The sequence below is a fragment of the Odocoileus virginianus genome, chromosome 24 (assembly GCF_023699985.2).
Source record: "Odocoileus virginianus isolate 20LAN1187 ecotype Illinois chromosome 24, Ovbor_1.2, whole genome shotgun sequence".
Taxonomy (NCBI): Eukaryota; Metazoa; Chordata; class Mammalia; order Artiodactyla; family Cervidae; genus Odocoileus; species Odocoileus virginianus.
This window is the reverse complement of record NC_069697.1, coordinates 46,381,899-46,409,654: the sequence shown is the minus strand read 5'-3', so window position 1 is coordinate 46,409,654 and position 27,756 is coordinate 46,381,899. Positions and strand designations below refer to the sequence as shown.

The following is a 27,756-nucleotide window of genomic DNA, read 5'->3' as shown; positions in this document are numbered from 1 at the left end:
TGACAATGGTATCAACTATAGTCACCATATTTTATATTAGATCCTCAGACTTTATTCATCTTACAGTTGAAAGTTGTACCCTTTTATCAGCTTCTCCCTATTTCTCCCATCCTGTAGCCTCTGGCACTGTTTCTCTGCTCTCTAAGAGTTTGACTCTTAAAAATCTTTCACATATACATGATACCATGCAGTATTTGTCTTTCTATGTTTGGATTGTTTCACTTAGCATAATGCCCTCAAGGCCCAACTATGTTGTTCCCAGTGGTAGCATTTCCTTCTTTCTTACAGGTTGAATTCCATTGTGCAGTGGAATAATATATGTATACACGCATACACACACCACATCATCTTTATCCATTCATCGTTGTTTCCATGCGTTGGCTATTGTGAATAATGCTACAGTGAACATGGACATGCAGTTGTTTCTTCAGTATCTTGTTGTCATTTCTGTTATATATATTCTAGGTGTGGGATTGTTGAATCATATGGTAGCTCTATTTTTTAAATATTTTGAGGAGCCTCTATACTGTTTTCCATAGTGGCTGCACCAATTTACATTCCTATTGTGTGTGAGCAAGAGTTCCCTTTTCTCCTCATCCTTACTCAAAGCTTTTAAACAGGAGCCAGTCTTGAAGTAGTGTGAATTTTAAAAAGATCTCGAGCTGAATTGTAAAGAATGAATTAGAGAGTAAAAGGGAGAATGCAGGGAGAAGAGTTAAAGCCTTTTGAACAGATTTACACAGAGCTGGGTGGTTTGAATTAGCGATGATGGAAATAGAGGTGAGTAGATGGATTGGAAAAGGATTTTAGAAATAAAATTTATGGAACTTGGTAGTGACTGGGTCTAGGGGTTAAGACAAAGAGAGAGATAAAGGAAGATCCTTGGTGATAGCTGGTGGATTGTAGTTATGTTTACTGAGATGGGAGCACCTTGGTGGTAGGAATGGTGAGGCAGGGGAAGGAGAGCAGGCAGGGAAGACCCTCGGTTCAGTTTGAAGCGTCTGCAAGAAAGACATTCAAATGATGATGTTGAGCAAATATAAGATATATGGTTTGAGAGGTTATTAGTGCTAATTGAAGCAGACATGAAGTCCTTAAACTTTTAAAAAATGCAGTATTTAATGACTGAGGGTGAGATGGAGGAAAAATAAAGATGGCATAAAATGTAATAAAAATTTGTCTATTATCCATTGATGCTACATTCATTAAAAGAATATTAGTTGAAGATGGCGGAGGAGTAGGTGGACGTGGAGTACGTCTCTGTCCATGGATACATCAGGAAGCCACCTTCAGACACAGAAGTGCATGCAGAACACCAGCTCAGAGCGGACAGGAGGACCCGACCAGAGGAAAGAATATATAGAACCTCGCAAAACTCAGTAGGATGAAGGAACCAGGGGAAAAGCAGGAGTGTTAGTACGGCTGCACCGGGGTGGGGGAACTGAAGCAGGTCTGATCCCCACATCGGGGCAATTGTCTGAGTCAGAGGAGGAATGTTTAAGGCTGAGTGAAACAGCTGGTCTGTGGCAGCCTAAATGGAATGAGAATCAGACAGTCCTTGCCGCAGCCATACACACCCCGGAGAGGGTCGTGGAGTTGGGGGATTGCGGAACGATCCCAGGACGAGGGCTGCTGTTGACTGTGGAGAGACAGATCAGGAGGAGGTGAGGGAGGAGACTGTGGTGGGAAATGCCTGTGGAGGAAAGCCAGGCAGCCGTGGAAGCAAGGTGATACTGCTGAGTCATGCGGAGGGGGTGGAGCCATCACCACAGCTTCCCTCTCCTCACAGGCCAGCATCAGCAGCTGGACGGTAGAGAGGCGGCCCCCCTAACGCCTGAGGCGCGGGGCCACAGAGCGGACCCCACCCAGGCGCCCCTCGAAGTCACCGACACGCTCATCTGCAGAGCAGCACCCCAGCCAGGGCGTAACTGCCGTTTGTCCGGGGCTCGCCTTTGGCTTCTCATTTCTGGATATTTGTTTTCATCTTACTTAATGCCATAGCAAACCACTTGTGGAATCCTTGTTCCTGACCAGAGATCAAGCCCTGAACCTTTGGAGTTCTGGAGCACTGACTCCAAGACCCTAGACCACCCGAGAACTAACCGCAGACGCTTTACCCTCTGGGCCACCAGGGAAGCCCGGAGAGCTAACCCTAGGGAATATCAAATGGTGAGCTCACATGGCACCCCACTCCAGTCCGCTTGCCTGGAAGATCCCATGGACGGAGGAGCCTGGTGGGCTGCAGTCCACGGGGTCTCGAACAGTCAGACACGACTGAGCGACTTCACTTTCACTTTTCCCTTTCATGCATTGGAGAAGGAAGTGGCAGCCCACTCCAGTGTTCTTGCCTGGAGAATCCCAGGGACAGCGGAGCCTGGTGGGCTGCTGTCTGTGGGGTCGCACAGAGTCAGACATGACTGAAGCGACTTAGCGGCAGCAGCAGCAGCAGATAAAGGAAACCACTAGAGTACAAGACCCGGCATCACCCAGCCACCAGTAGCACCCCGTGCAGGATGCCTCATCTAAACAACAGACAAAACAAAAATACAAACCCAGTCATCAGCAGACAGGATTACCACCTCAGCCTTGCCCATCAGAGGAAAAACAAACAAACAAAAAAGCTCAGCATGAATCTCACCCTATATGAAGCTTACACAAACCACTGGACCCAACTTAGGAGGGCAGAAACCGAAAGGAAGGAAGAATTCAACTCTGAAGCCTGGGAAAAGGAGACCTCAAACACAGCAAGTTAAAAAGAATATGAAAAGGCAGAGAAATACTACGCAAATGAAGGAACAAACTAGAAACACAGAAGTCCAAATAAATGAGGAGGAAATAGGCAAGCTACCTGAAAAAGAATTCAGAATAATGATTGTAAAGATGATTAAAAACCTTGAAAACAAGGTGGAGAAAATGCAAGAATCAACTAACAAAGACCTGGAAGAATTAAAGAATAAACATACAGAGACAAACAACACAATTACTGAAGTTAAAAATACTCTAGAAGGAATCAGTAGCGGAATAGCTGAAGCAGAAGACCAAATCAGTGAGCTGGAGGATAAAATGGTGGAAGTAAGTTCTGAGGAGCAGAATAAAGTAAAAAGAATGAAAAGAACTGAGGATAGTCTCAGAAACCTCTGGGACAATATCTAATGCACCAATCTTTGATTTATAGGGGTCCCAGAAGAAGAAGAGAAAAATAAAGGAAAATTTTCCCAGTGTGGAAAAGGAAATAGTCAATCAAGTCCCAGAGGCACGGAGAGTTCCATACTGGATAAACCTAAGGAGAAACATGCCAAGACACATACTAATTAAACTAACAAAGACTGTAACACAAAGAAAGGATATTAAAAGCCCCAAGGGAGGGAGGCGGGAGGGGGGATCAGGATGGGGAACATGTAAATCCATGGCTGATTCATGTCAATGTATGGCAAAAACCACTACAATATTGTAAAGTAATTAGCCTCCAACTAATAAAAATAAATGGAAAAAAAAATTAAAAAATAAAAGCCGCAAGGGAGAAGCAACAAGTAACATACAAGGGAAACTGCATATGCTTAACAACTGATCTTTCAGCAGAAACTCTGCAGGCCAGAAGGGAATGGCAGGGTGTATTTAAAGTATTGAAAGGGAAAAGTCTACGACCAAGATTACTTGGTCATTCAAAATTGATGGAGAAATAAAAAGCTTTTCAGACAAGCAAAAGTTAAGAGAATTCAGTACCACCAAACCAGCTTTACCACAAATGTTAAAGGGACTTATATAGTCAAGAAATACAAGAGAAGAAAAAAGATCTACAAAATCAGTCCTAAACAATTAAGAAAATGACAATAGGAGCATATATATCAATAATTACTTTAAATGTAAATGGATTAAATACTCCAACCAAAAGACATAGCCTGGCTGAATGGATACAGAAACAAGACCCATATATATGCTGGGAGTTGGACACGACTGAGCGACTGAATTGAACTGAACTGACAAGAAACCCACTTCAGACCTAAAGACACGTATAGACTGAAAATGAGAGGATGGAAAAATATATTCCATGCAAATGGGGAAGCTGGAGTAGCAGTCCTCATGTCAGACAAAATAGACCTTAAAATAAAGAAGATTACAAGAGATAAGGAAGGACACTACATAATGATCAAGGGATCAGTCCAAGAGGAAGACATAACAACTGTAAATATCTATGCACCCAACATAGGAGCACCTCAATACATAAGACAAACATTAACAAACATAAAAGGAGAAATTGACAGTAACACAATAATAGTAGGAGACTTTAACACCCCACTTACACCAATGGACAGAAAATTAATAAGGAAACACAAGTCTTAAGTATTACATTAGATGAGATGGATCTCATTGATATCTTCAGGACATTGCATCCAATGCAGAAGAATACACCTTCTTCTTAAGTGCACATGGAACATTCTCCAGGATAGACCACATCTTGGGTCACAAATCAAACCTCAGTAAATTTAAGAAAATTGAAATTGTATCAAGCATCTTCTTTGACCACAATGCTATGAAACTGGATATCAATTTCAAGAAAAAAAATTGTAAGAAACACAAACACATGGAGATTAAGCAACACATTTCTAAATAACCAACAGGTTACTGAAGAAATCAAAAGGGAAATCAAAAAATTTCTAGAATCAAATGACAATGAAAACACAACTATAAGTAAGGTGAAAAGACAACCCTCAGGATGGGAGAAAATAATAGCAAATGAAACAACTGACAAAGGATTAATTTCCAAAATATACAAGCAGCTCATACAACTCAATATAAGAAAAAAAGCCAATCAGAAAAAAAATGGGAAAAAGACATAAACAGACGTTTCTCCAAAGAAGACATACAGATGGCTAACAAACACATGAAAAGATGCTCAACATCACTCATTATCAGAGAAATGCAAATCAAAACCACAATGAGATATCACCTCACACCAGTCAGAATAGCCATCATCAAAAAGTCTACAGATAATAAATGCTGGAGAGGGTGTGGAGAAAAAGAAATGCTCTTGCACTTTTGGTGAGAATGTAAATTGATACAGCCACTATGGAAGACGGTATGGAGATTCCTTAAAAAACTAGGAATAAAAACACTATATGACTCAGTAATCCCACTCCTAGGCATATACCCTGAGGAAACAAAATTGTAAAAGACACATGTATCCCATTGTTTATTGCAGCATGATTTACAATAGCTAGACATGGAAGCAACCTAGATGCCCACTGACAGATGAATGGATAAAGAAATGGTGGTATATATACACAATGGAATATACTCAGCCATAAAAAGAAATGCATTTGAGTCAGTTCTGATGAGGTGGATGAACCTAGAACCTATTATACAGAATGAAGTAAGTCAGAAAGAGAAAGATAAATATCGTATTCTAATACACATATACAGAATCTAGAAAAATGGTACTGAAGAATTTATTTACAGGGCAGCAGCAGAGAAACAGACTTATGGACATGGGGAGAGGGGAGGAGAGGGTGAGATGCATGGAAAAAGTAACATGGAAACTTACATTACCATATCTAAAATAGATAGCCAACGGGAATTTGCAGTATGGCTCAGGAAACTCAAACAGGGGCTCTGTATCAATCTAGGGGGATGGGATGGGGCGGGAGAAGGAAGGGACGTTCAAAAGGGAGGGGATATATGTACAAGTATGGCTGATTCATGTTGAGGTTTGACAGAGAACAACAAAATTCTGTAAAGCAATTATCCTTCAATAAAAAAATTAAATGAAAAAATATAAAAAGAATACTAGTTGAAAGCTTTGCTTACACTTGATATGCTAAGTGCTGAGGGAAGCAGTGAACTGAAGTCCCTACTCTCAGTGGAAATTAGTTCAGAGTGTTGAGATAAAAGGTCAGTGCTACCTTCAGAAAAAAACGAACAGGTACAATTTGCTTGTGTTTATTTACTTTTTAAGATACGTCACATTGATACTGCTTTTCCCGTTATTTGTTGAACTTTGCAGAAGTCCTCTATTGGACAGTAGTGCTAAGTAATTTCCATAAAGTGTTTATATTTAAATATCTAGAAATGCTGATTGATAGAGTGTTCTTTTATATTCTTTCTTGAACTTTACTAGCCTCAGAAGTTCCCTAAATACTATCCACTAGATGAAGAGGCATGTCACAAGGAGCGGCTTTTGTTATAAAATAAAAGTGTGTAAAATAACTTTATAACCCAAAATATACTTCATATAGCAGTTTTACAAATGCAATTTTAAAATAGTCAGTGGAATCCTTTCCAAAGATTTCAGTGAAAGTGAAGTCACTTAGTCGTGTCCAACTCTTTGCAACCCCAAGGACTGTAGACTACCAGGCTCCTCTGTCCTTGGGATTTTCCAGGCAAGAGTACTGAAGTGGGTTGCCATTGCCTTCTCCATCCAAAGATTTCAGTACAGAAAGCTAAATTCTATGGGAAAGTATGCTTTCCTTGAAAATCTATTTCAGTTGAAATCATGATGTATTGTGTTCAAAGCAAGGAAAATAATCTTGGCAGTAGAAATAGGGTGCCTTCTTGTTCCAAAATACATTCACATATATTTTGGAAAACAAATCATAATTTCATTGAATATGACCAAGTTCTAAAATTTCCTTGTTTAGAAATGTGCAAATTTGCAAATATGCAGTGAAAGTTGGGTTGCTTTAGACCAAAGAAAGTAAATAATCCATGACCCCATCTAAAGGTCTTTTCGAGAAAGGCTGACATTGGGACTTTTAATAATGCTATATTGCTGATTATTGCTGTAATATTAGTTGTTGACTCTTAAGTTGTCAGTAACAGTTGGGGAGGGAGGGATTCATTCTGCTCAGGGAAATCAAAATCCTAAATACACGTTTATTGAGTGCTCAGGTATTCTGGGCATTGAGACAGGTTCTTGAGCCACAAAGTTCAAAAGACTCAAAAGTTCTTGATGCAGAGAAAATTTCTTTCCTCAGTATCTGTCTAGGAAACATACATGGATCTTAATGTGTTTTACATTATACGTGGCTGTGAACACTCATCAATACCCATCCATTCCTACCTGTTTTAGGAACATGGCTTACTTTTGCAGGTTTGAACAATCCTTTTGTTTAGCATTGCTAAGAAGTGAGGTGTCATATTAAAAAATTTTCTAATATTTTGGATAACTGATCTTAGTCATTAGTCAGTGTTCTTTTTAAGCAAACAGATGCTCTTTGAATATAGGGAATTGGACATTTCCTACCTGTCAGATAGGATAGGGAAGGGCAGGTCAAGAAGCCCACTGCCAACAGATTATTTATTTTGCTTGCCCATCCAGCAACACTGAAGTGGGTGGTCATCGAGAGCATGAACAATAATGCTGTGTGCTTCTCATGCATTATCTGCCAGCACCTGCCTATCACTGCCGGTACAGAGTCACAGCCTCTTCTCTCCTTTAGAATGTCTCTGAGTGCCCCATTCCAATTCCCATGACCCCATTCTTTCCCAGGCAACACTCTAACTTAAGAGACTTGACAAAGTTCACTATCACTTCAATGTTCATAGCTATCCAGCCAACTGTAGAATCACATTTTGGTTTTGATTTTCAGCTATCTCAACCATGTAGCTACAAGAAATAAAAGGTTGTTTCAGGACACTCCTAAAGACTCTTTGTTTCTCTGACTTCTTGAGAATTTCAGATCTTTCCTTCTGTAAGCTGCAGTGTTATATAGTCAGTCAGCTCCCTGGTCCTCGTTGTCAGACTTTCTATGAAATTTTCTGTTGTAATAGTCATCTAGTCTTCCAGTGCTCAATTCTCTCTAGATACTTAATTCTCGGCAACTAGAAGTGGAAATTTAAGGAATGATTTTGCCATGGCATGCTGTGCACCTAAGGTCTTAATTTTTACTAGCAATGAGGTTATTATTTCTTTTAACTTCATTTAGATCACAGAACATATCCCAGATTCTCTTCTTTGAGGCTCTGTTTTACTGAAGCTGCTGCCAATACTAAATGTTCTAACAGCCAGAGTTTTATGATTAAAGCAGGACATGAAGGGTTTCAAAAGAGGGAAGTAAGGACCTACACGATCTTGAAAGGCCAGGAGACCAGAATCAGAGAAGCCATTTCCGAGAGTGCCATCCTGAAACACTGAAGTGGGTGAATCTTAAGAGTTCACTGAGACACCAATGAGAATCCTATATCTGCTGATTTGTTTGTATGAGAGGTTGGCAAACTATGGCCGTGAGAAAAACTGACCTGCCTGTTTTTGTGCAGTGTGTGGGTGAAGAATAGATTTATTCTTTTCCTTTCAGTTCAGTCGCTCAGTCGTGTCCGACTCTTTGCGACCCCATGAACCACAGCACGCCAGGCCTCCCTGTCCATCACCAACTCCCAGAGTCCACCCAAACCCAGGTCCATTGAGTTGGTGATGCCATCCAACCATCTCATCCTCTGTTGTCCCCTTCTCCTCCTGCCCTAAATATTTCCCAGCATCAGGGTCTTTTCAAAGAGTCAGCTCTTCGCATCAGGTGGCCCAAGTATTGGAGTTTCAGCTTTAACATCAGTCCTTCCAATGAACACCCAGGACTGATCTCCTTTAGGATGGACTGGTTGGATCTCCTTGCAGTCCAAGGGACTCTCAAGAGTCTTTTCAAACACCTCAGTTCAAAAGCATCAATTCTTCGGCGCTCAGCTTTTTTTATAATCCAACTCTCACATTCATATATGACCACGGGAAAAACCATAGCTTTGACTAGACAGACCTTTGTTGGCAAAGTAATGTCTCTGCTTTTTAATATGCTGTCTAGATTGGTCATAACTTTCCTTCCAAGGAGTAAGCGTCTTTTAATTTCATGGCTTCAATCACCATCTGCAGTGATATTGGAGCCCCCCAAAATAAAGTCTGACACTGTTTCCACTGTTTCCCCATCTATTTGCCATGAAGTGATGGGACCAGATGTCATGATCTTAGTTTTCTGAATGTTGAGCTTTAAGCCAAATTTTTCACTCTCTTCTTTCACTTTCATCAAGAGGCTCTTTAGTTCTTCTTCACTTTCTGCCATAAGTGTGGTGTCATCTGCATATCTGAGGTTATTGATATTTCTCCTGGCAATCTTGATTCCAGCTTGTGCTTCATCCAGCCCTGCATTTCTCATGATGTACTCTGCATATAAGTTAAATAAGCAGGACAACAATGTATAGCCTTGATGTACTCCTTTTCCTGTTGGGAACCAGTCTGTTGTTCCATGTCCAGTTCTAACTGTTGCTTCCTGACCTGCATACAGGTTTCTCAAGAGGCAGGTCAGGTGGTCTGGTATTTCCATCTCTTTCAGAATTTTCCACAGTTTATTGTGATCCACACAGTCAAAGGCTTTGGCATAGTCAATAAAGCAGAGATAGATGTTTTTCTGGAACTCTCTTGCTTTTTCAATGATCCAGCGGATATTGGCAATTTGATCTCTGGTTCCTCTGTCTTTTCTAAAACCATCTTGAACATCTGGAAGTTCACGGTTCACATATTGGTGAAGCCTAGCTTGGAGAATTTTGAGCACTACTTTAGTAGCGTGTGAGATGAGTGCAATTGTGCAGTAGTTTGAGCATTCTTTGGCATTGCCTTTCTTTGGGATTGGGATGAAAATTGACCTTTTCCAGTCCTGTGGCCACTGCTGAGTTTTCCAAATTTGCTGGCATATTGAGTGCAGCACTTTCACAGCATCATCTTTTAGGATTTGAAATAGTTCAACTGGAATTCCATCACCTCCACTAGCTTTGTTCATAGTGATGCATTCTTAGGCCCACTTGACTTCACCTTCCAGGTTGTCTGGCTCTAGGTGAGTGATCACACCATCGTGATTATCTGGGTCCTGAAGTTCTTTTTTGTACAGTCCTTCTGTGTATTCTTGCCACCTCTTCTTAATACCTTCTGCTTCTGTTAGGTCCATACCATTTCTGTCCTTTGTTGAGCCCATCTTTGCATGAAATGTTCCCTTGGTATCTCTCATTTTCTTGAAGAGGTCTCTAGTCTTTCTCATTCTATTGTTTTCCTCTATTTCTTTGCATTGATCATTGAGGATGGCTTTCTTATCTCTCCTTGCTATTTTTTGAAACTCTGCATTCAAATGGGTATATCTTTCCTTTTCTCCTTTGCTTTTTGCTTCTCTTCTTTTCTCAGCTATTTGTGAGGCCTCCTCAGACAGCCACTTTGCTTTTTTGCATTTGTTTTCCTTGGGGATGGTCTTGATCCCTATCTCCTGTACAATATCATGAACCTCCATCCATAGTTCATCAGGCACTCTTACTATCAGATCTAGTCCCTTAAATCTATTTCCCACTCCACTGTATAATCATAAGGGATTTGATTTAGGTCATACTTGAATGGTCTAGTGGTTTTCCCTACTTTCTTCAATTTAAGTCTGAATTTGGCAATAAGAAGTTCATGATCTGAGCCACAGTCAGCTCCCCATCTTGTTTTTGCTGACTGTATAGAGCTTCTCCATCTTTGGCTGCAAAGAGTATAATCAATCTGATTTTGGTGTTAGCCATCTATAGACTCACTAAAATTTGGATCTCTAGGAATGTCAGAGATTGTCCAATTATCCAACCATTTTTTTATAGATGAAAAAAATAGAGGCTTTGGGATCAAATAGATGTAGTTTTAATCCCAATTTCATTGCTTACAAGATGCATGGTCTTGAAAAGTTATTTAACTTCTTTAGTCCCGTTTTTCCCTCACAGATTGATAATTAATAAGATCATAGTAAGGACTACATGGTGAGAACAATTCTTAAGTCAGATTAGTGGTCAAACCATGGTGGGTGTAGACACAGGAGACACTCCCTGCACCCCCTGATTCAGTCTACAACTAATAAGACGTGCATAACTCAGCAAAGACATTCATAACTCAGCCAAGGTGTTCCCACACAACAGGATTCCAGAAAGATCCATACATGTGTGCCTCTGAAGCTAGGGGACTGGAGCACATGGAAGAGGCAGAACTGGGGGAATAGGAGGCAGTGCCAGCGATCCTGGCCCCCAGCCGTGGACACTGAGCCCATGGCCCCAGGAAACCTGTAGCAGTAGGAGAGTAGGCACACATGACTTTAGCCTCCTGGCCACAACAGCACCCATGGCCACAGAGAACTGGGCCGCAGTGGTGGCAGGGTCTATGACCCTGGTCCTTCCAGCCACTATGGCGCCCGAGACTCTAGCATCCCTACCTGGGGCAGCAGGCTCGTGATCCCAACAACCCTAGATACACTGCAGACACCCCGGACCCTTGTTCCCTCCCCACCATCCTCCCCCTTCTGCAGTGGCAGTGCCCACAACCCAGGTGCCCTTGGGCATGGGGGAGGGGCCTGCCAACCTGGTGCCTTCAGAGGCAGCGTCAGGGTCAGCAGCGCCACTAGCAGCAGCAGCAGCAAGGCACTAGCCATCCTGCAAACACAAGTCCTCGCAACTGCTGGCAGAGGTGATGGAGAGTGGCAAGTGTTGATTCTGAAATACAGCCGGAGGCATCTCAGGGGAGAGAAACCAGAGCTTGTGCTATAGAACCACCACCAACAAAAAAAGAGAAACTCCTATAATTATCAACCTGTTAATTTTCAGAATTAAATTAAACTGTGATTCACCTAAATCAGAAATGTGTTCCCTGCTTCACATGTGCTGTCAGAGAAATAACTCACCAAGCACCATGAAAAACCACAGTAGCACAGTGTTGCTAAAAGAAAACAACAGTTCTCCTGAAACTAAACTTAGTCATGAAGTGTTGTGATCTAACAGATAGAGAATTCAAAATAGCTGTTGTAAATAAACTCAATGAGCTACAAGAAAACAAGAAAACTCAGAAAGGTAGTTCAATGTGTTCAGGAGTAAAATGAATGAACAGAATGAACATGTCACCAAAGAGGTAGAAATGCTAAAAAAAAAAAAAAAAACAAACCTGGAAGTTCTGGAGCTGAAGAACTCAACACAGTAAGTCCCCTACATATGAACCTTCAAGTTGCAACCTTTCAAAGATGCAAACGTGTTCGTATGTTCAATTACATAAGTTAGTGCATGTGTTTGGCTTATATTGTCACATCTGTGTATCTACTACAAGTGGTGGTGCTTGTTTGTACTTTATTTTACAGTACTATACAAGGTACAACAGTACAGTATCTTTATTTCAAGCCCAGCATGTCTGCAAACAAGTGTAAAAGCAGCAGTATATAGCCGATGGTGTTAATTCGGTATCTAGGCTAGCTCTGTTGGACTTACCAACAGATTTGACTTAAAAATGGAACTCATTTGTATGTAGGGGGCTTACTGTAAATGAGATGAAGAATGCATTGGAAATAGAGCAAATGCTATGGAAGATAGAAGTCGCCAGCTTGAAGAAAATAATCTAGAAACAACCTGCCTCCGCCTTTCTGCTCTCCCCAGTGATCCCTGCACCCCCACGCTCAGTTCTGTCAGAGCTCAGCGCTCCCACGTCCCATCAAGCCCCTATGTGGCTTTTGGGTTGGTTTGAGGGTGTCCGTCCTTTTTGACTGCACTTTCATGGCCTCTGGTCCTGGGCTTGCCCTCTGCATTGCATGGTCATCACTGAGTCTTTGAGCATCATCTTCCACACCATCAGCTTTCTTCTGCTTGTGTCTCTGTGGCTTTCCTCCCTTGGTTGGTTCGTGGCAGCAACCATTACTGACAACTAAGATGGACCAGTATAGAAATATCTGCTGATCTTAGGAGTGTTAGTCTGAGTCCTTATCCAAGAAATGTTCTGGTTTGCATATTAGGAACTTAAGAGAGCCAGTGAAGGTTTAAGAGTATAAACCCAGATGAAGCAGCCTCCTCGGTGGATCGCTGGCGTATGTTTCTGGCTTGGGCTTTGGAATCATGGGTGGAATATTTCCTTTGTAAACACCCTGACTCCTTGGGGCCGGGCGCAGTGGGCGTTCGTGGAGACCCTCCGCAGTTCTTCCTAAACTCCGCCTTTAGGACACTGGTTATCACCTTGCTCCACGTGTCCTGGGGCACTGTGTCTTTTGATGGCTCTGAGGAGAAGAAGTGGTACGGCTTTCTCGTAGCTCTTTCCTCTGCTGGTGTCAGCCTGGACCTTCATGAGTCCCCATTGTGGTTAAATCTGATGTCAGCATACATAATCATGATTCTTATGGGCATCTGGGCACTCTTTGTTTTTGGAGGCAGCTGCCAGAGCCTGACACTCTGCCTCCTCTGCCAAGACAAGGGCTTGCTCCTCTTCCCTCAGCACCTGATAACCTGTGAGAGCCAGCACTAACCAACAGTAAACCCCCTTTTTCTAAAAGTCCCTTTTCCTTGTGGAATTTAGAAAACACAAAACTGTCTAGATACAAATGGCTTTCATGCAGTCGCTTTCTGAAAGGGATGTATCAGTGGTGTGGAGCCTGGCTGCACATTAGAATCATCTGGGGAAACAAAGAATATACTGATTTTGGGGCTCCACCCTCCAAATTTAATTGCTCTAGGCATTTGATAATTTTTTAAAGCTTCCTAGATGACTCTGAGGTGTAACCAGGTTGAGAACCATCGACGTCCAAATAGGAACTTCCTAAGAACATCATAACTGAGTAAGAATCAATGTTTAGCTATCTCCTAACTCAGTCTGTGCTAAGCAAGTATGTATCTGAATGTCAAATCCTGGTTATCCTTTGTCTTTTTGAAGTTCTGAAGTGACAAAAGGCTAAAGGGCTGTCATGTCTTCACATATCTCACTAGTATCCTGTTTTATGAGAATACGGCAGGGTATGCTCCTAACTACAGTGATAAACTGTACTGACTTACTATGATCATTTAGCCAAAGTAAGCTGTTGATTAATTAATAGGAGTATTTTTCTGTAGCTTTTCCATTTTGAGGATAGCTTCCATCTCTTTAACTAAAATTCAATTATTTTCTGACTTCCTGGGAAGATCTTATAAAAACAGGAATTTCTGTGCAGTTTCTGCAAGTCTTTCCTGGGCTCCAGTCTTTTCATGGGCTCCACCCCAGGGCAGCTGTTCACCGACTGAGGGCTAGTTGCTGGACTAGTTGCAGTAGACCGCCTAGTTCTGCCTCTGAGCCGTTCTACAGGTTTCTGAGTGATGCGTCCTGGGGCAGACTTCACTGGGGCTGGTGCAAGTTTACTGCAAGCAGGAGGCAAACAAGCCAAGAGGGTGGTGTTAGCATTGCTGCTGTGATACTAAGCAGCACCCTCCCCCAGCAGTGTAGAGGGAAATCAGCAGTAAGTCGTAACCTGCCACGTTCATGCTTTTACGTATTCCATCTAATCTTAGGTCCAGTATACGTCTCTGGGTTTTGGTAGCAGGTACAGCGTTCCCTTCATAGGAATATCTAAGATGCTTGTTCAACTTCCAAACAATTCCTTTGGTTTCCTTTATATAAAGAGTAATTGTGCCTTCACTAACTAGAGGTTGTTCCCAGTTGATGGTTTTTCGGGAACTGATCGTGTGAAATTCCCTACGCATTAAAGTGAGAACCTCTGAATCCTCTGTGTGCAGTAGAACATCAAAAGGACATAGACGCAGTTAAGAGAGCTTGCCAGTGACATGAGGGGTGGAAGAATTTGACAATACTCTGGTGGGGAAAAATAATGGACAGGTTTAAAATGGAAACACAGCCAGTATTTTGGGCTAGTCATAAATCTTTCTGGGGACCAGAACCTTACACAGGAACTAGAGCTTTATCAATGAAATCTCACGTTTAAATTATTAGAATTTTTCAATCTAGGTATGCAGGAATAGTAGGTTTTCTAGCAAGGCTGTGAACAGTCCCATAAGCAAGTATAGTTATTCCTCCATAAGCAAGTATAATTATTCCTCTAAAGTTTACTTCAGCACCAATACCAATGCCTCTGGGCTTCCGTGGTAGCTCAGTGGTAAAGGAACCGCCTGCTAATGCAGGAGACAGGGGTTCGATCCCTTGTCCAGGAAGATCCCACGTGCCTTGGGGCAACTAAGTTAAGTGCCACAGCTGCTGATCTTGTGCTCTAGAGCGCTCTGCCCACAATTACTGAAACCTGAGTGTCCTAGAGGCTGTCTCCACAGCAAGAGAAACCACTGCGATGAGAAGTCTGAGCACCACAACTAGAGAAAGCCCACACGCAGCATTGAAGAGCTGGCGCAGCCAAAAATAAAAATAGATAATTAAAAAAATGCCAGTGCTTCCCCTGGGGTTTGCAGCTGTCCACCTTTATGCACGATTTTCTTTAGACCAGGTGAGTCATAGGAGAGTCAAGGACTTAGAGACAGAATAGTGGAATTTACTGGGCACATCGGAGGGGAACAAAAGACTCACTGAGTTAATTGCACTTCCTTCCTATTGGGCTAGTCATATATCTAGTGTGATGTTCTTTGATGAGCAGGATAAGAAAAATACAGAGTTGGCTGTTACTGTTGACTTACAAATTTCTTAAATGGGTGGTCTGATGAAATATTTGCTGATCCGCAAGTGTAGAAATAGCTGAGAATATTAATGTTGCTCATACCTGAGCTCTGAGGATGTTCTCTGGGTGTTAATAGTTTAATATTAAGTAAAGAATCTGGGATATTGTGAAATCTCATGTGTGGAAACATTTCAAGTAAGAAGAAAGAAATTTTTTTTTGATGGTGACTGTTATCCTAGTTCAGGAAATTATTCAACACTCCCTGATTACCTGTGAATTTGTGAGCTTTGTCCTTGTCAGCTTAGGAATTATTGTTTCGAATAGCCATGCTTTGCCTGATGCCGAGGAAGCCCAGAGAGGGAGTAGTCTTCCTCTGTCGCTGTGTATATATTGAGATGTGCTTTTTTCCCCTTTTCTGCGTTTGTTATCTATTATGAGCTTTATGAGTCCTGATTGTATTTGGAGAGGAGGTGGTGGTGTTAATCTTGTTCTCTTCGACATAGGGTTTTCTTTCTCAGTTCAGAGGGAAGTGTGGCTAGAGTTAAAAGTTAACCTTGGAATGCGAATGTAGTTGCCACACTTCACTGTGTTGCCGTGTGAATAATAGAGATTGATTTTGGCTCTCTAATAAATTCGTATTCACTTTGTATTCATTTGGATGAGTAGTTGTAACTGAAGAAGCTTTGTTACCCTTGATCCTGGCTTGCTTGACTGGCAGTATATTAGGAGCAGCCTCTTTTAGAGCATCTTGGTGAAAACATGGCTGAAAGGAATAAATGGTATCTGCTGACTGTAGAGAAAATGGCTCTTGTTCCCAGTGTTAATATTTTTTTTTTGCTTAAATGCATTTCAGTGTTTGCTGAGAGTGGCAGATACACATCAAAAATGCTGGGTGATCTTATCAGTAGCATTGATGCGGATGGACAGTCATGACAGAAGTTTCCTCCTGCCTGCTACTCTTCCCCTCACCTCTCACCTCAAACTAGCCCCATGATGGGATTGGCAGTCAGACTGGCCTGTGGGCTCCAGGGAAGCCAAGGTGGCAGCCTGTCTTGGGCATCTGCAGCCTGCCTTCTGAGTAGAGCTTCTTGCGAGTACTGGCTTTCTGTTGGCTAGGCTTTTCCTGGGCCCTGCCATTCCTAACTGCAGGTAGATAAAGTAGATGTCACAAGAAAACACTTTTAAAGTTCTTTGGTTTGAGCACTTTGTTTATGATTGCAATGTTTATGTTTCTCGTCTAATAAAAAGCATTACTTTATTGCATTACATTTTAGTGTTTATTTTATTTTTTAAAAATTATTTATTTATTCTTGACTGTGCTGGGTCTTGAGTGGCGAACAGTGGCTGCACGGTGCTGGAGCGGCAGAGAGAGAATACCCCTCGCCCAAGGTAAGAGAAAGCCCAGTAAGACAGTAGGTGCTGAGAGAGGGCATCCATCAGAGGGCAGACAGACTGGAACCACAATCACAGAAAACTAACCAGTCTAATCACATGGACCACAGCCTTGTCTAACTCAATGAAACTAAGCCATGCCTTGTAGGGCCACCCAAGACGGACGGGTCATGGTGGAGAGTTCTGACAAAACGTGGTCCACTGAGAAGGAAATGGTAAACCTTCAGTTTTACCATACTTCAGTATTCTTGCTTTGGTAACCCCACGAACAGTATGAAAAGGCAAAAAGTTAAAAGAGTTAAACTGCGAACATCCTGTGAATCATCAAAAAAGCAAGAGAGTTCCAGAAAAACATCTATTTCTGCTTTATTGACTATGCCAAAGCCTTTGACTGTGTGGATCACAATAAACTCTGGAAAATTCTGAAAGAGATGGGAATACCAGACCACCTGACCTGCCTCTTAAGAAATCTGTATGCAGGTCAGGAAGCAACAGTTAGAACTGGGCATGGAACAGACTGGTTCCAAATAGGAAAAGGGGTGCATCAAGGCTGTACATTGTCACCCTGCTTATTTAACTTATATGCAGAGTACATTATGAGAAATGCTGGGCTGGATGAAGCACAAACTGGAATCAAGATTGCCGGGAGAAATATCAATAACCTCAGATATGCAGATGATACTACCCTTATGGCAGAAAGTGAAGAAGAACTAAAGAGCCTCTTGATGAAAGTGAAAGAAGAGAGTGAAAAAGTTGCCTTAAAGCTCAACATTCAGAAAACTAAGATCATGGCGTCCAGTCCCATCACTTCATGGCAAATAGATGGGGAAATAATGAAAACAGTGACTGACTTTATTTTTTTGGGCTCCAAAAAAATATGATTGTGATTGCAGTCATGAAATTAAAAGATGCTTACTCCTTGGAAGGAAAGCTATGACCAGCCTAGACAGCATATTAAAAGCAGAGACATTACTTTGCCAACAAAGGTCCATATAGTCAAAGCTATGACTTTTCCAGTAGTCATGTATGGATGTGAGAGTTGGACTATAAAGAAAGCTGAGTGCCGAAGAATTGATGATTTTGAACTGTGGTGTTGGAGAAGACTGTTGAGAGTCCCTTGGACTGCAAGGAGATCCAATCAGTCCATCCTAAAGGAGATCAGTCCTGGGTGTTCATTGGAAGGACTGAAGTTGAAGCTGAAACTCCAATACTTTGGCCACCTGATGCGGAGAGCTGACTCATTTGAAAAGACCCTGATGCTGGGAAAGATTGAAGACAGGAGGAGAAGGGGATGACACAGGATGAGATGGTTGGATGGCATCACTGACTCGATGGACATGAGCTTGGGTGGACTCTGGGAGTTGGTGATGGACAGGGAGGCCTGGTGTGCTGCAGTTCATGGGGTCACAGAGTCAGACACGACAGAGCGACTGAAGAGAACTGGACTGTGCTGGGTCTTGGGTGCTGTGTGTGACCTTCTCTGGTTGCAGTGAGCAGGGGCTGCTCTTTGCTGTAGAGTGCGTGCTTCTCCCTTTGGTGGCTTCTTGTGGAGCATAGGCTCCCGGTGCATGGCCATCAGTACCTGAGTTGTGCAATCTCCAGAGCTTGGGCTCAGTTGCCCCGTGGCATGTGGAATCCTTTCAGACCAGGGATCAAACCAGTGTCCACTGCATTGGCAGGTGGATTCTTATTCACTGTGCCACCAAGGAAGTTCAGATTTTAGTGTTTAGAGGGATAGGTACTGTCTCTGTGTACAACAGATACTTCCACTTGGCAATACACTCACACACAAAAAGATAATCTGAAACAACAAAAACATAAAAGTCACAAGCAAGAGAATGAAATTATATCATCTTACATCATACACAAAAAGTAACTCAAGATGAGCTAAAGGCTTAAATATACATTCTGAAACCATAAAACTCCTAGAAGAAATCATAGGCAGTGTAGTCTTTGTCATCAGTTTTAGCAGCATCTTTTTGGATGTGTCTCCTCAGGCAAGGGAAACACCAGCAAAAGTAAACAAATGGGACTACATCAAAATAAAAAGTTTCTGCACACCAAAGGAACCATCGACAATTTGAAAGACAACCTATCTTATCCAAAAAAGGATTAATGTCCGAAATAAAGAACTCATACAACTGAACAACATAAGAACGAACAACGTAAGAACATACAACTGATTAAAAATTACACAGAGGATCTGAATAGACATTTTTCCAAGGAAGGATATAAGCGGCCAAAAGGCACATGAAAATATGCTCAACATCACTAATTGTTATGGAAATGCCAATCAAAACCACAATGAGATATCATAACATGCATGTTAGAGTGGCTGTTGTTAAAAAGACTAGAAATGACGTCAACATAATAAAAGCTATATATGACAAACCCACAGCAAACATTATCCTCAATGGTGAAAAATTGAAAGCATTTCCCTTAAAGTCAGGAACAAGACAAGGGTGTCCACTCTCACCACTACTATTCAACATAGTTTTGGAAGTGTTGGCCACAGCTATCAGAGCAGAAAAAAAAATAAAAGGAATCCAGAGAGGAAAAGAAGAAGTAAAACTCTCACTGTTTGCAGACGACATGATTCTCTACATAGAAAACCCTAAAGACTCAACCAGAAAATTACTAGAGCTAATCAATGAATACAGTAATGTTGTAGGATATAAAATTAACACACAGAAATCCCTTGCGTTACTATACACTAACAATGAGAAAACAGAAAGAGAAATTAAGGAAAAAATACCATTCACCACTGCAACAAAAAAATAAAATACTTAGGAGTATATTTACCTAAAGATATGAAAGACCTATATATAGAAAACTATAAAACACTGATGAAAGAAAAATCAAAGACGACACAAATAGATGGAGAAATGTACTGTGTTCATGGATTGGAAGAATCAATATTGTGAAAATGACTATACTGCCCAAAGCAATCTATAGATTCAATGCAATCCCTAGCAAGCTACCAAAGGTATTTTTTTTACAGAACTAGAACAAATAATTTCACAATTTGTATGGAAATACAAAAAACCTCAAATAGTCAAAGCAATCTTGAGAAAGAAGAATGGAACAGGATGAGTCAACCTGCCTGACTTCAGACTCTACTACAAAGCCACAGTCATCAAGACAGTATGGTACTGGCACAAAGACAGAAATATAGATCAATGGAACAAAATAGAAAGTCCAGAGAGAAATCCATGTACCTATGGACACCTTATCTTTGACAAAGGAGGCAAGGATATACAATGGAAAAAAGACAATCTCTTTAACAAGTGGTGCTGGGAAAACTGGTCAACCACTTGTAAAAGAATGAAACTAGAACACTTTCTAACACCATACACAAAAATAAACTCAAAATGGATTAAAGATCTAAATGTAAGACCAGAAACTATAAAACTCCTAGAGGAGAACATAGGCAAAACACTCTCCGACATAAATCACAGCAGGATCCTCTATGACCCACCTCCCAGAATATTGGAAATAAAAGCAAAAATAAACAAATGGGACCTAATGAAACTTAAAAGCTTTTGCACATCAAAGGAAACTATACACAAGGTGAAAAGACAGCCCTCAGAATGGGAGAAAATAATAGCAAATGAAGCAACAGACAAAGGATTAATCTCAAAAATATACAAGCAACTCCTGAAGCTCAATTCCAGAAAAATAAATGACCCAATGAAAAAATGGGCCAAAGAACTAAACAGACATTTCTCCAAAGAAGACATACAGATGTCTAACAAACACATGAAAAGATGCTCAACATCACTCATTATCAGAGAAATGCAAATCAAAACCACAGTGAGGTACCATTACACGCCAGTCAGGATGGCTGCTATCCAAAAGTCTACAAGCAATAAATGTTGGAGAGGGTGTGGAGAAAAGGGAACCCTCTTATATTGTTGGTGGGAATGCAAACTAGTACAGCCACTATGGAGAACAGTGTGGAGATTTCTTAAAAAACTGGAAATAGAACTGCCATATGACCCAGCAATCCCACTCCTGGGCATACACACCGAGGAAACCAGATCTGAAAGAGACATGTGCACCCCAATGTTCATCGCAGCACTGTTTATCATAGCCAGGACATGGAAGCAACCTAGATGCCCATCAGCAGATGAATGGATAAGAAAGCCGTGGAACATATACACCATGGAATATTACACAGCCGTTTTAAAAGAATTCATTTGAATCAGTTCTAATGAGATGGATGAAACTGGAGCCCATTATATAGAGTGAAGTGAGCCAGAAAGATAAAGACCAATACAGTATACTAACACATATATATGGAATTTAAAAAGATGGTAACGATAACCCTATATGCAAAACAGAAAAAGAGACACAGATGTACAGAACAGACTTTTGGACTCTATGGGAGAAGGCAAAGGTGGGATGTTTTGAGAGAACAGCCTTGAAACAAGTATACTATCAAGGGTGAAACAGATCACCAGCCCAGGTTGGATGCATGAGACAAGTGCTCGGGGCTGGTGCACTGGGAAGACCCAGAGGGATGGGGTGGGGAGGGAGGCAGGAGAGGGGATCGGGATGAGGAACACATGTAAATCCATGGCTGATTCATGTCAATGTATGGCAAAAACCACTACAATATTGTAAAGTAATTAGCCTCCAACTAATAAAAATAAATGAAAAAAAAAAAAAGACAAGAAATAGCAAGTGTTGGAGGGGACGTAGAGAAAAGGGAGACTTGTGCATTAGCAGTGGGAATGTAAATTGATGCAACCATTGTGGAAAACAGGAGGGAGGTTCCTCAAAAAATTAAAAACATAACTGCCATTTCACTGTTGGGTATTGCAGTGAAATGGCAGTTCTATTTCAGTTATCTCCTCATGTGTGCCCTCCTATTTGTGAAAGCTGGAAAAACTAAAGTTAAATACTCATTAGGTGCAGTTGGCTTGCTCTGACCCCATTTACAAGGTTGCAAATCCCAGTTTCACATTAGAGCTCTGAGCCAGAATCAAGACTATTTCCGGCAGTGTTTTAACATGGGATGTTTTACACATTTAAAATGTTTCCACAGTAACTACTATCAAGGGTACAATATTATGGTTATCCTGTGGCCAGTTGATTGTTTTAAAAGATACTTTCTTCAGGGAATAAGCATTACACTGAGGGATGCATTACCACAACAACAAAAATCATGTTTAGCATCTTTTTTTGTTTCGACTGTGAAAATTTTAGAACATTAAGCACAATTTTCCCATCCTCAAATTTTTCCGGATAATGAAATATCTGTGGATTAGGGAATAGGCAGAGAATTGACTGTCCTCTTGAACTAATAAAATGAGATGGGGGAAGGGGGACGAAAGTGCCTGCCCTATTTTTGTAAGGTGATACCACCTACCTAAAGAAGGGCGAAAGTAAAAGTATACCCAGTACAACTGAATTTACACATTAGCTTTCTTCTGAAGAATTCTAAATGGCTTCATAATTAATTTCTTATCACCACATATTTCTTTGAAGTATAGCTATCCATTCCTTTACCTTTTCAGCCAGTAAACATTTTTGAATGCCCATGTTATATTGAGTCACTATGCTGCTATGGATTCCTTCTGGAGTATTTTTAAATTTAAATGATTATGTTATTTGTCACTGTTGGTTTATTCCTTATTTCTTCTAGGCCTTTGTTAAATGTGTAAAATGTTCCTTACATTTTCTCTATTCTGTTTCCAATATTTCGAAACGTCTTTACTATCATTACTTTAAATTCTTTTTCAGACAGATTGCCTGCAAGGACAGGATGGGGGGAGGGGAGGGAGACTAGGGAGGAAGCAGAATTAGGTATAACTATGGCTGGTTCCCTGTTGTTGTATGGCAGAAAGCAATACAACATTGTAAAAACTGAAAAAAAAAGGAGTTGCTATGCTAGATGCTGTTGACATAAAAGTGAAAATCCATCATCCTTGACTACTGGCCTGTAGAACTGCCATCTAGTGGAAGAAAGATGTGAAAAGGCAGGTAATTATGCAAGGTGCAGTGTATGTAATATGCAGTGTATGTATGTAATAAGGATAAGGAGACTAGTTTGCACAACACATTACTGAATTATTTAAACTCATCTCTAGGGATGGGGACACAAGTGTGTAAGGAGTGAGAAAGGGGTTCTTGTGGGTGGAACTCCTTTTCCGAGTGCTGCAGGGTACACAAAGTTAGCTGTGCAAAGGCGTGGTGGGCCGTGGGAGGCAGCAGTCCACCCGTGCCGGAGCCGGCAGAGACAGCCTGAACGAGGGGAAGGTGGGCGAGACCTCAGTGGTGCTCGGTGGGGTCTGAGCTCTCCACAGTGGGGAGCTGCTGGAGGTTACGCTTGGAAGGAGAAGCCCAGGATGGTGGCCAGGGACCAGCTCACAGGAGGCTTCAGATGCCACGCGCGACTGTAGACTGCAGCCATGGCAGGCAGCAATTTCACTTCTTTGGGATGTGTAATGTTTTTTTACAAACATAAATTTATTCAGTAGAAGTGACTGGCAGTTTTTCTGAGATTACATTCTGTGTGTGTGTGTGTGTGTGGTTTTAGATTACCTTTTCCTTCATGTAAGGATTTTCATAGAAGATTTTTTAAAATTATCTTTCCTTAGCAAAATGTAAATTTGACATCTTGTGTAAGTTTCTAGTATTAAAAAATTTGTCCTGTAAATTGAAGAGTCTGAGGACTACTTCTGCAGATGAGGGGGCCATTGAAAGGATTTAACCGTAGGATACCATAGCTAGATTGACATTTTAAATGATTTCTTTTTTTTTTTTCCATTTATTTTTATTAGTTGGAGGCTAATTACTTTACAACATTGCAGTGGTTTTTGTCATACATTGAAATGAATTAGCCATGGATTTACATGATTTCTTCACTTGTGTGGAGAGTGAATTTGTGGAGGACAAGACCAGAGGTGAGAGGACCATTTAGGAAGTTAATGCTCTAACTGGGGTGAAAGATAATAAAGACCTAAAGCTGGGGCAGCAGGGGTGGTTGGGAGTAGGAATCATTTACAAATGTTTTTATAAGATAAAATCAGCAGGACTTGGTGACTGGATGGATGCAGCAAGGAGGGAGAGACTGAACATCACCATTCTCATCTGTACTGCATATCTCAGTGGTAGAATGAGTTTCCTCACGTTCATCGCTGGCTGCACAGGCAAATGCAGTTTTTGCTCCTTTTTATCTCCGTCCAGGACAACTGGCAGAGAGATGGAGGAAGGCAGCAAAGTTTCCTTCCTTGTAAGACCAGTTGCTTTCCAAGTCACACCACTTTGGAAAAAGCCTCTGCACGCAGGAGGAGCTTTTTACATTGGGTGTGACTAGACATTCTCTGTGAGAGAGGCCTGGTGCAGAATGAGGGGGTGTAGCATGGGTGTTGAAGGGTCAGGCAAATAGGAAGGAGGTTTGAGAGTCCAGCAATGATCCCAGGCCCATTTGTGCTGTCATTCGTACATGTGACGTTTGCCCTGGTTCTTTGCACAACCCGTGCAAGTGTTAACGTCTTCTCGCTTTACCTCATTCTATTAATCATGGTTTCTGTTTTCTATATTTTATGATGCTCACCCTGGAGAGACTGCCCCTCCCAAGGCTAGGTCATTCCTACAGCTGAACAACTTGTCTGTAAGACTTTTTTTTCCCCCAGTATTTATTTGTTTGGCTGCTTTCAGTGTTAGTTACTACACGCAGCATCTTTCCTTGCAGCACGTGAGCTCCGGAGTGCATGGGCTCAGTAGTTGCAGCTCACAGGCTGAGATGCTCCGGGGCATGTGGGATCTTAGTTCCCTAACCAGGGATCAAACCTGCATCCCTGCATTGCAAGGCGGATTCTCAACCGCTGGACCACCAGGGATGTCCCCTGCCCAGGAGACTTTCTTATGCAAAGCAACCAATTCAAAGGCCTTATCACCAACCCCCTTCTTTATCTGACTCACATACTGACCCTGTGTTTCCCCTAAATCATCTCAAGGCCAGCTACCACCACTGGAGACCACCCCAGAGCCCAGAGCCCAGAGTCCACTGAAATTATTAAAACATCCAACCCTGAGCTTGCTCAACTGGCTCACGCTACCTTGCCCATCCCTTCCTTCCGTCCTGTAGAAAACCCAGTAGTGGGCCAAGCCTTCACTTCACTCCTCCTGCCTCCTGATTGCCCTGGCATTAACCTCGTGCCTTGTGTGGTGCGGCATAGCCACTGCTCTTGGGAGCTGTTAGTAATGTCCACTTGCCTCCTCTCTCAAGGCAATAGCCTCTGTGTCTGTTACCTTGCAGTCTCTGATTGAACAGATCCTGGGTGCATTTCAACATACTCACACCTTATTCTACATCCCCGCTCCAGCTCCTACAAGAAACTGAAATCATCAGTCAGTCCCAGTCAGGAGACAGAGCTCAGACAGATCTTGGTTGCACGGGCAACCATAAACCTTTGGCTTCCTTAGAGAAAGCTGGGTCTAACCAAGTGTCTGATTGGAACCACTTGTTCGATCATACTGCTTTTATTGCTGAAGCACAAACCGCATCATGAAGGTTCGTTGAATGCCCTCTGGGAAAAGTTCTCCTCTGTGTAAACATGGGGAAATTAGTCTAGGAGCCAGAATTCAAGCTGCAGGTATTTTGACTCAACCATGCATTATGCTCAGCAGAAAGTAATATAGCGAGTTAAAATACTGAGGCCCTCTGATTGGGAGCTGGCAAAAGATGTATCAGAAACCCCAGAGAATTGCTGGAAAAAGATTTGCTGAATGATAATAAAATAACACACGGCCCTATCCCCTGAGCTTGGATTCTTCCGGACTCTGTCAGGAAACTATGCTTGCAATGTGGAAAATGTGCAATCAGAGATAGATTTGAATTTTGAAAGGCTGCATCACATGGTAAGACAGCAGGAAATTACCTTTAATGGGAAAACAGCGTGGAAATAAGATTAAGCAAGAAAGGTATTGAAGACAAGACTGCTGAAACACCTGGTTCTTAAGTGACTGGCATGTCTGAATTCAACAGCCAGTAGTTAAACTGGACCTTAGTTGTACTTAGCAGTTTGAATTTTATGAAGCTGGAGGCAATATTGTGTTAGTTTTTATGAAATGACTCCATCTTATCATGTAAAATGCTTCGTGTTGACGTGAGGCAGTAGGAGATAAAGTGACTTTCAGTTACATTAACTTTGCAGTGAGCCCATAGTGGACTTAGAGGAAATTAGCTGATAAAGTCTCAGAAAACAATCCATTTATCCGGGGTGTCTGGAGCATCTCTACTCTGGCGAATTCCATGTTGTGGGCACAGCGCACATGGCTGGCTGCCCAGGCGTCATCAGTTCCCGATCTTCCATCCTCCTAACGGCATCCAGCTTCGCGCTGGGTGACCACTGTTCTCTGCGGTGGAGCAGCCCTGCTGGTCTGGTGCAGTTGAGCCCACCTCCAGCTCCCCAGGGGGTGCAGTGGCCAAGAGGCCAGCTGCCAGTGAAGGGGATGCAAGGGGCACGGGGCCAACCCTTGGGTCGGGAGGTTCCCTTGGACTCGGAAATGGCAACCACTCCAGTATTCTTCACTGGAAAATCCCATGGATGGAGGAAGCGGGCGGGCCACAGTCCATGGTGTCGTAGAGAGTCACGGACAAGACTGAGCACACGTGCGCACACCCCTAGACACACACACACGCGTGCACACACACCCTTCTACACACACACACACACACCCTACACACAGACCCCTACACACACTCACACACACCCTACACACACACCCCCCACACACTCACACACACCCTCCACACACACACACTCCTCCACACACACACACACCCCTCCACACACACACAACCTACACACACACTCACACACACCCTCCACACACACACACCCCTCTACACACACACACACACCCTACACACAGACCCCCCCACACACTCACACACACCCTCCACACACACACACTCCTCCACACACACACACCCCTCACACACACACACACCCTACACACACACACAACCTACACACACATTCACACACACCCTCCACACACACACACCCTCCACACACACACACACACACCCACACACATTCACACACACCCTCCACACACACACACCCTCCACACACACACACACACACCCACACACATTCACACACACCCTCCACACACACACACCCTCCACACACACACACACACACCCACACACATTCACACACACCCTCCACACACACACACACGCCTACACAGACACATACCCCTACACACACACACCCCTGCACACACACACACACACACCCCTGCACACATACATACACACACACACACACACACACACACACACACCAGCTCTCTCTCTCACACACACACACACACCCGCACCAGCTGTCCACCCCTAGCAGCCTGTGAGAGCATCTTCCATGCCCCAAGGACTGGTAGAGAGCCCCCAGGTGCACACCCATCGGTGCATGATTTCCTGCTGGCCAGAGGGTGGCGCAGTCTGTGCGAAGCTCAGCATTTCTGTCCTGAGTGCAGGCTCACTTCTCGTGATGTGAACCAGGAGGTTCTGGTCGCGGCGGGCGGCCCTCCAGTCACTGTGAGAGTAACTAGTCTGAAGACTAAGCCAGGGTAAGGAAGTGGGGGTGCGCCATGGGAGCTGGGGAGAAGGGAGCCAGAGCCCTGAGGAGCCAGACTTTCCAGCATCACAAGCCATCCTCTGCCTTCTGTTGTTCGCCAGCTGGTTTGCTTGTCGATTGGTTGGTTGGCTGTTGGTTTGCTTGCTGATGCAGGGAGTTGAAAGGAAGTGTAAAGCTTGGTTCTATGTCTTTGCATTTATACAGGAAATAGAAACCTTGGTTCTTTATGCCATGCCGTGCTAAGTTGCTTCAGTCGTGTCCGACTCTTTGCGACCCCACGGGCTGTTGCCCACCAGGCTCCTCTGTCCCTGGGAATTCTCCAGGCAAGAATCCTGGAGTGGGTTGCCATGCCCTCCTCCAGGGGATCCTCCCAACCCAGGGATCGA

General features: G+C 42.6%; 1 long non-coding RNA gene and 1 pseudogene across 1 annotated transcript in view; both read left to right on the top strand.

The window, feature by feature from the left end:
- The window catches only part of LOC139030872 (uncharacterized), a 272,068-nt gene that overhangs the window by 9,578 nt on the left and 234,734 nt on the right, over positions 1-27,756 (top strand). The window lies entirely within an intron of this gene.
- On the top strand, positions 12,406-13,339 carry LOC110142205 (gamma-secretase subunit APH-1B pseudogene; annotated as a pseudogene).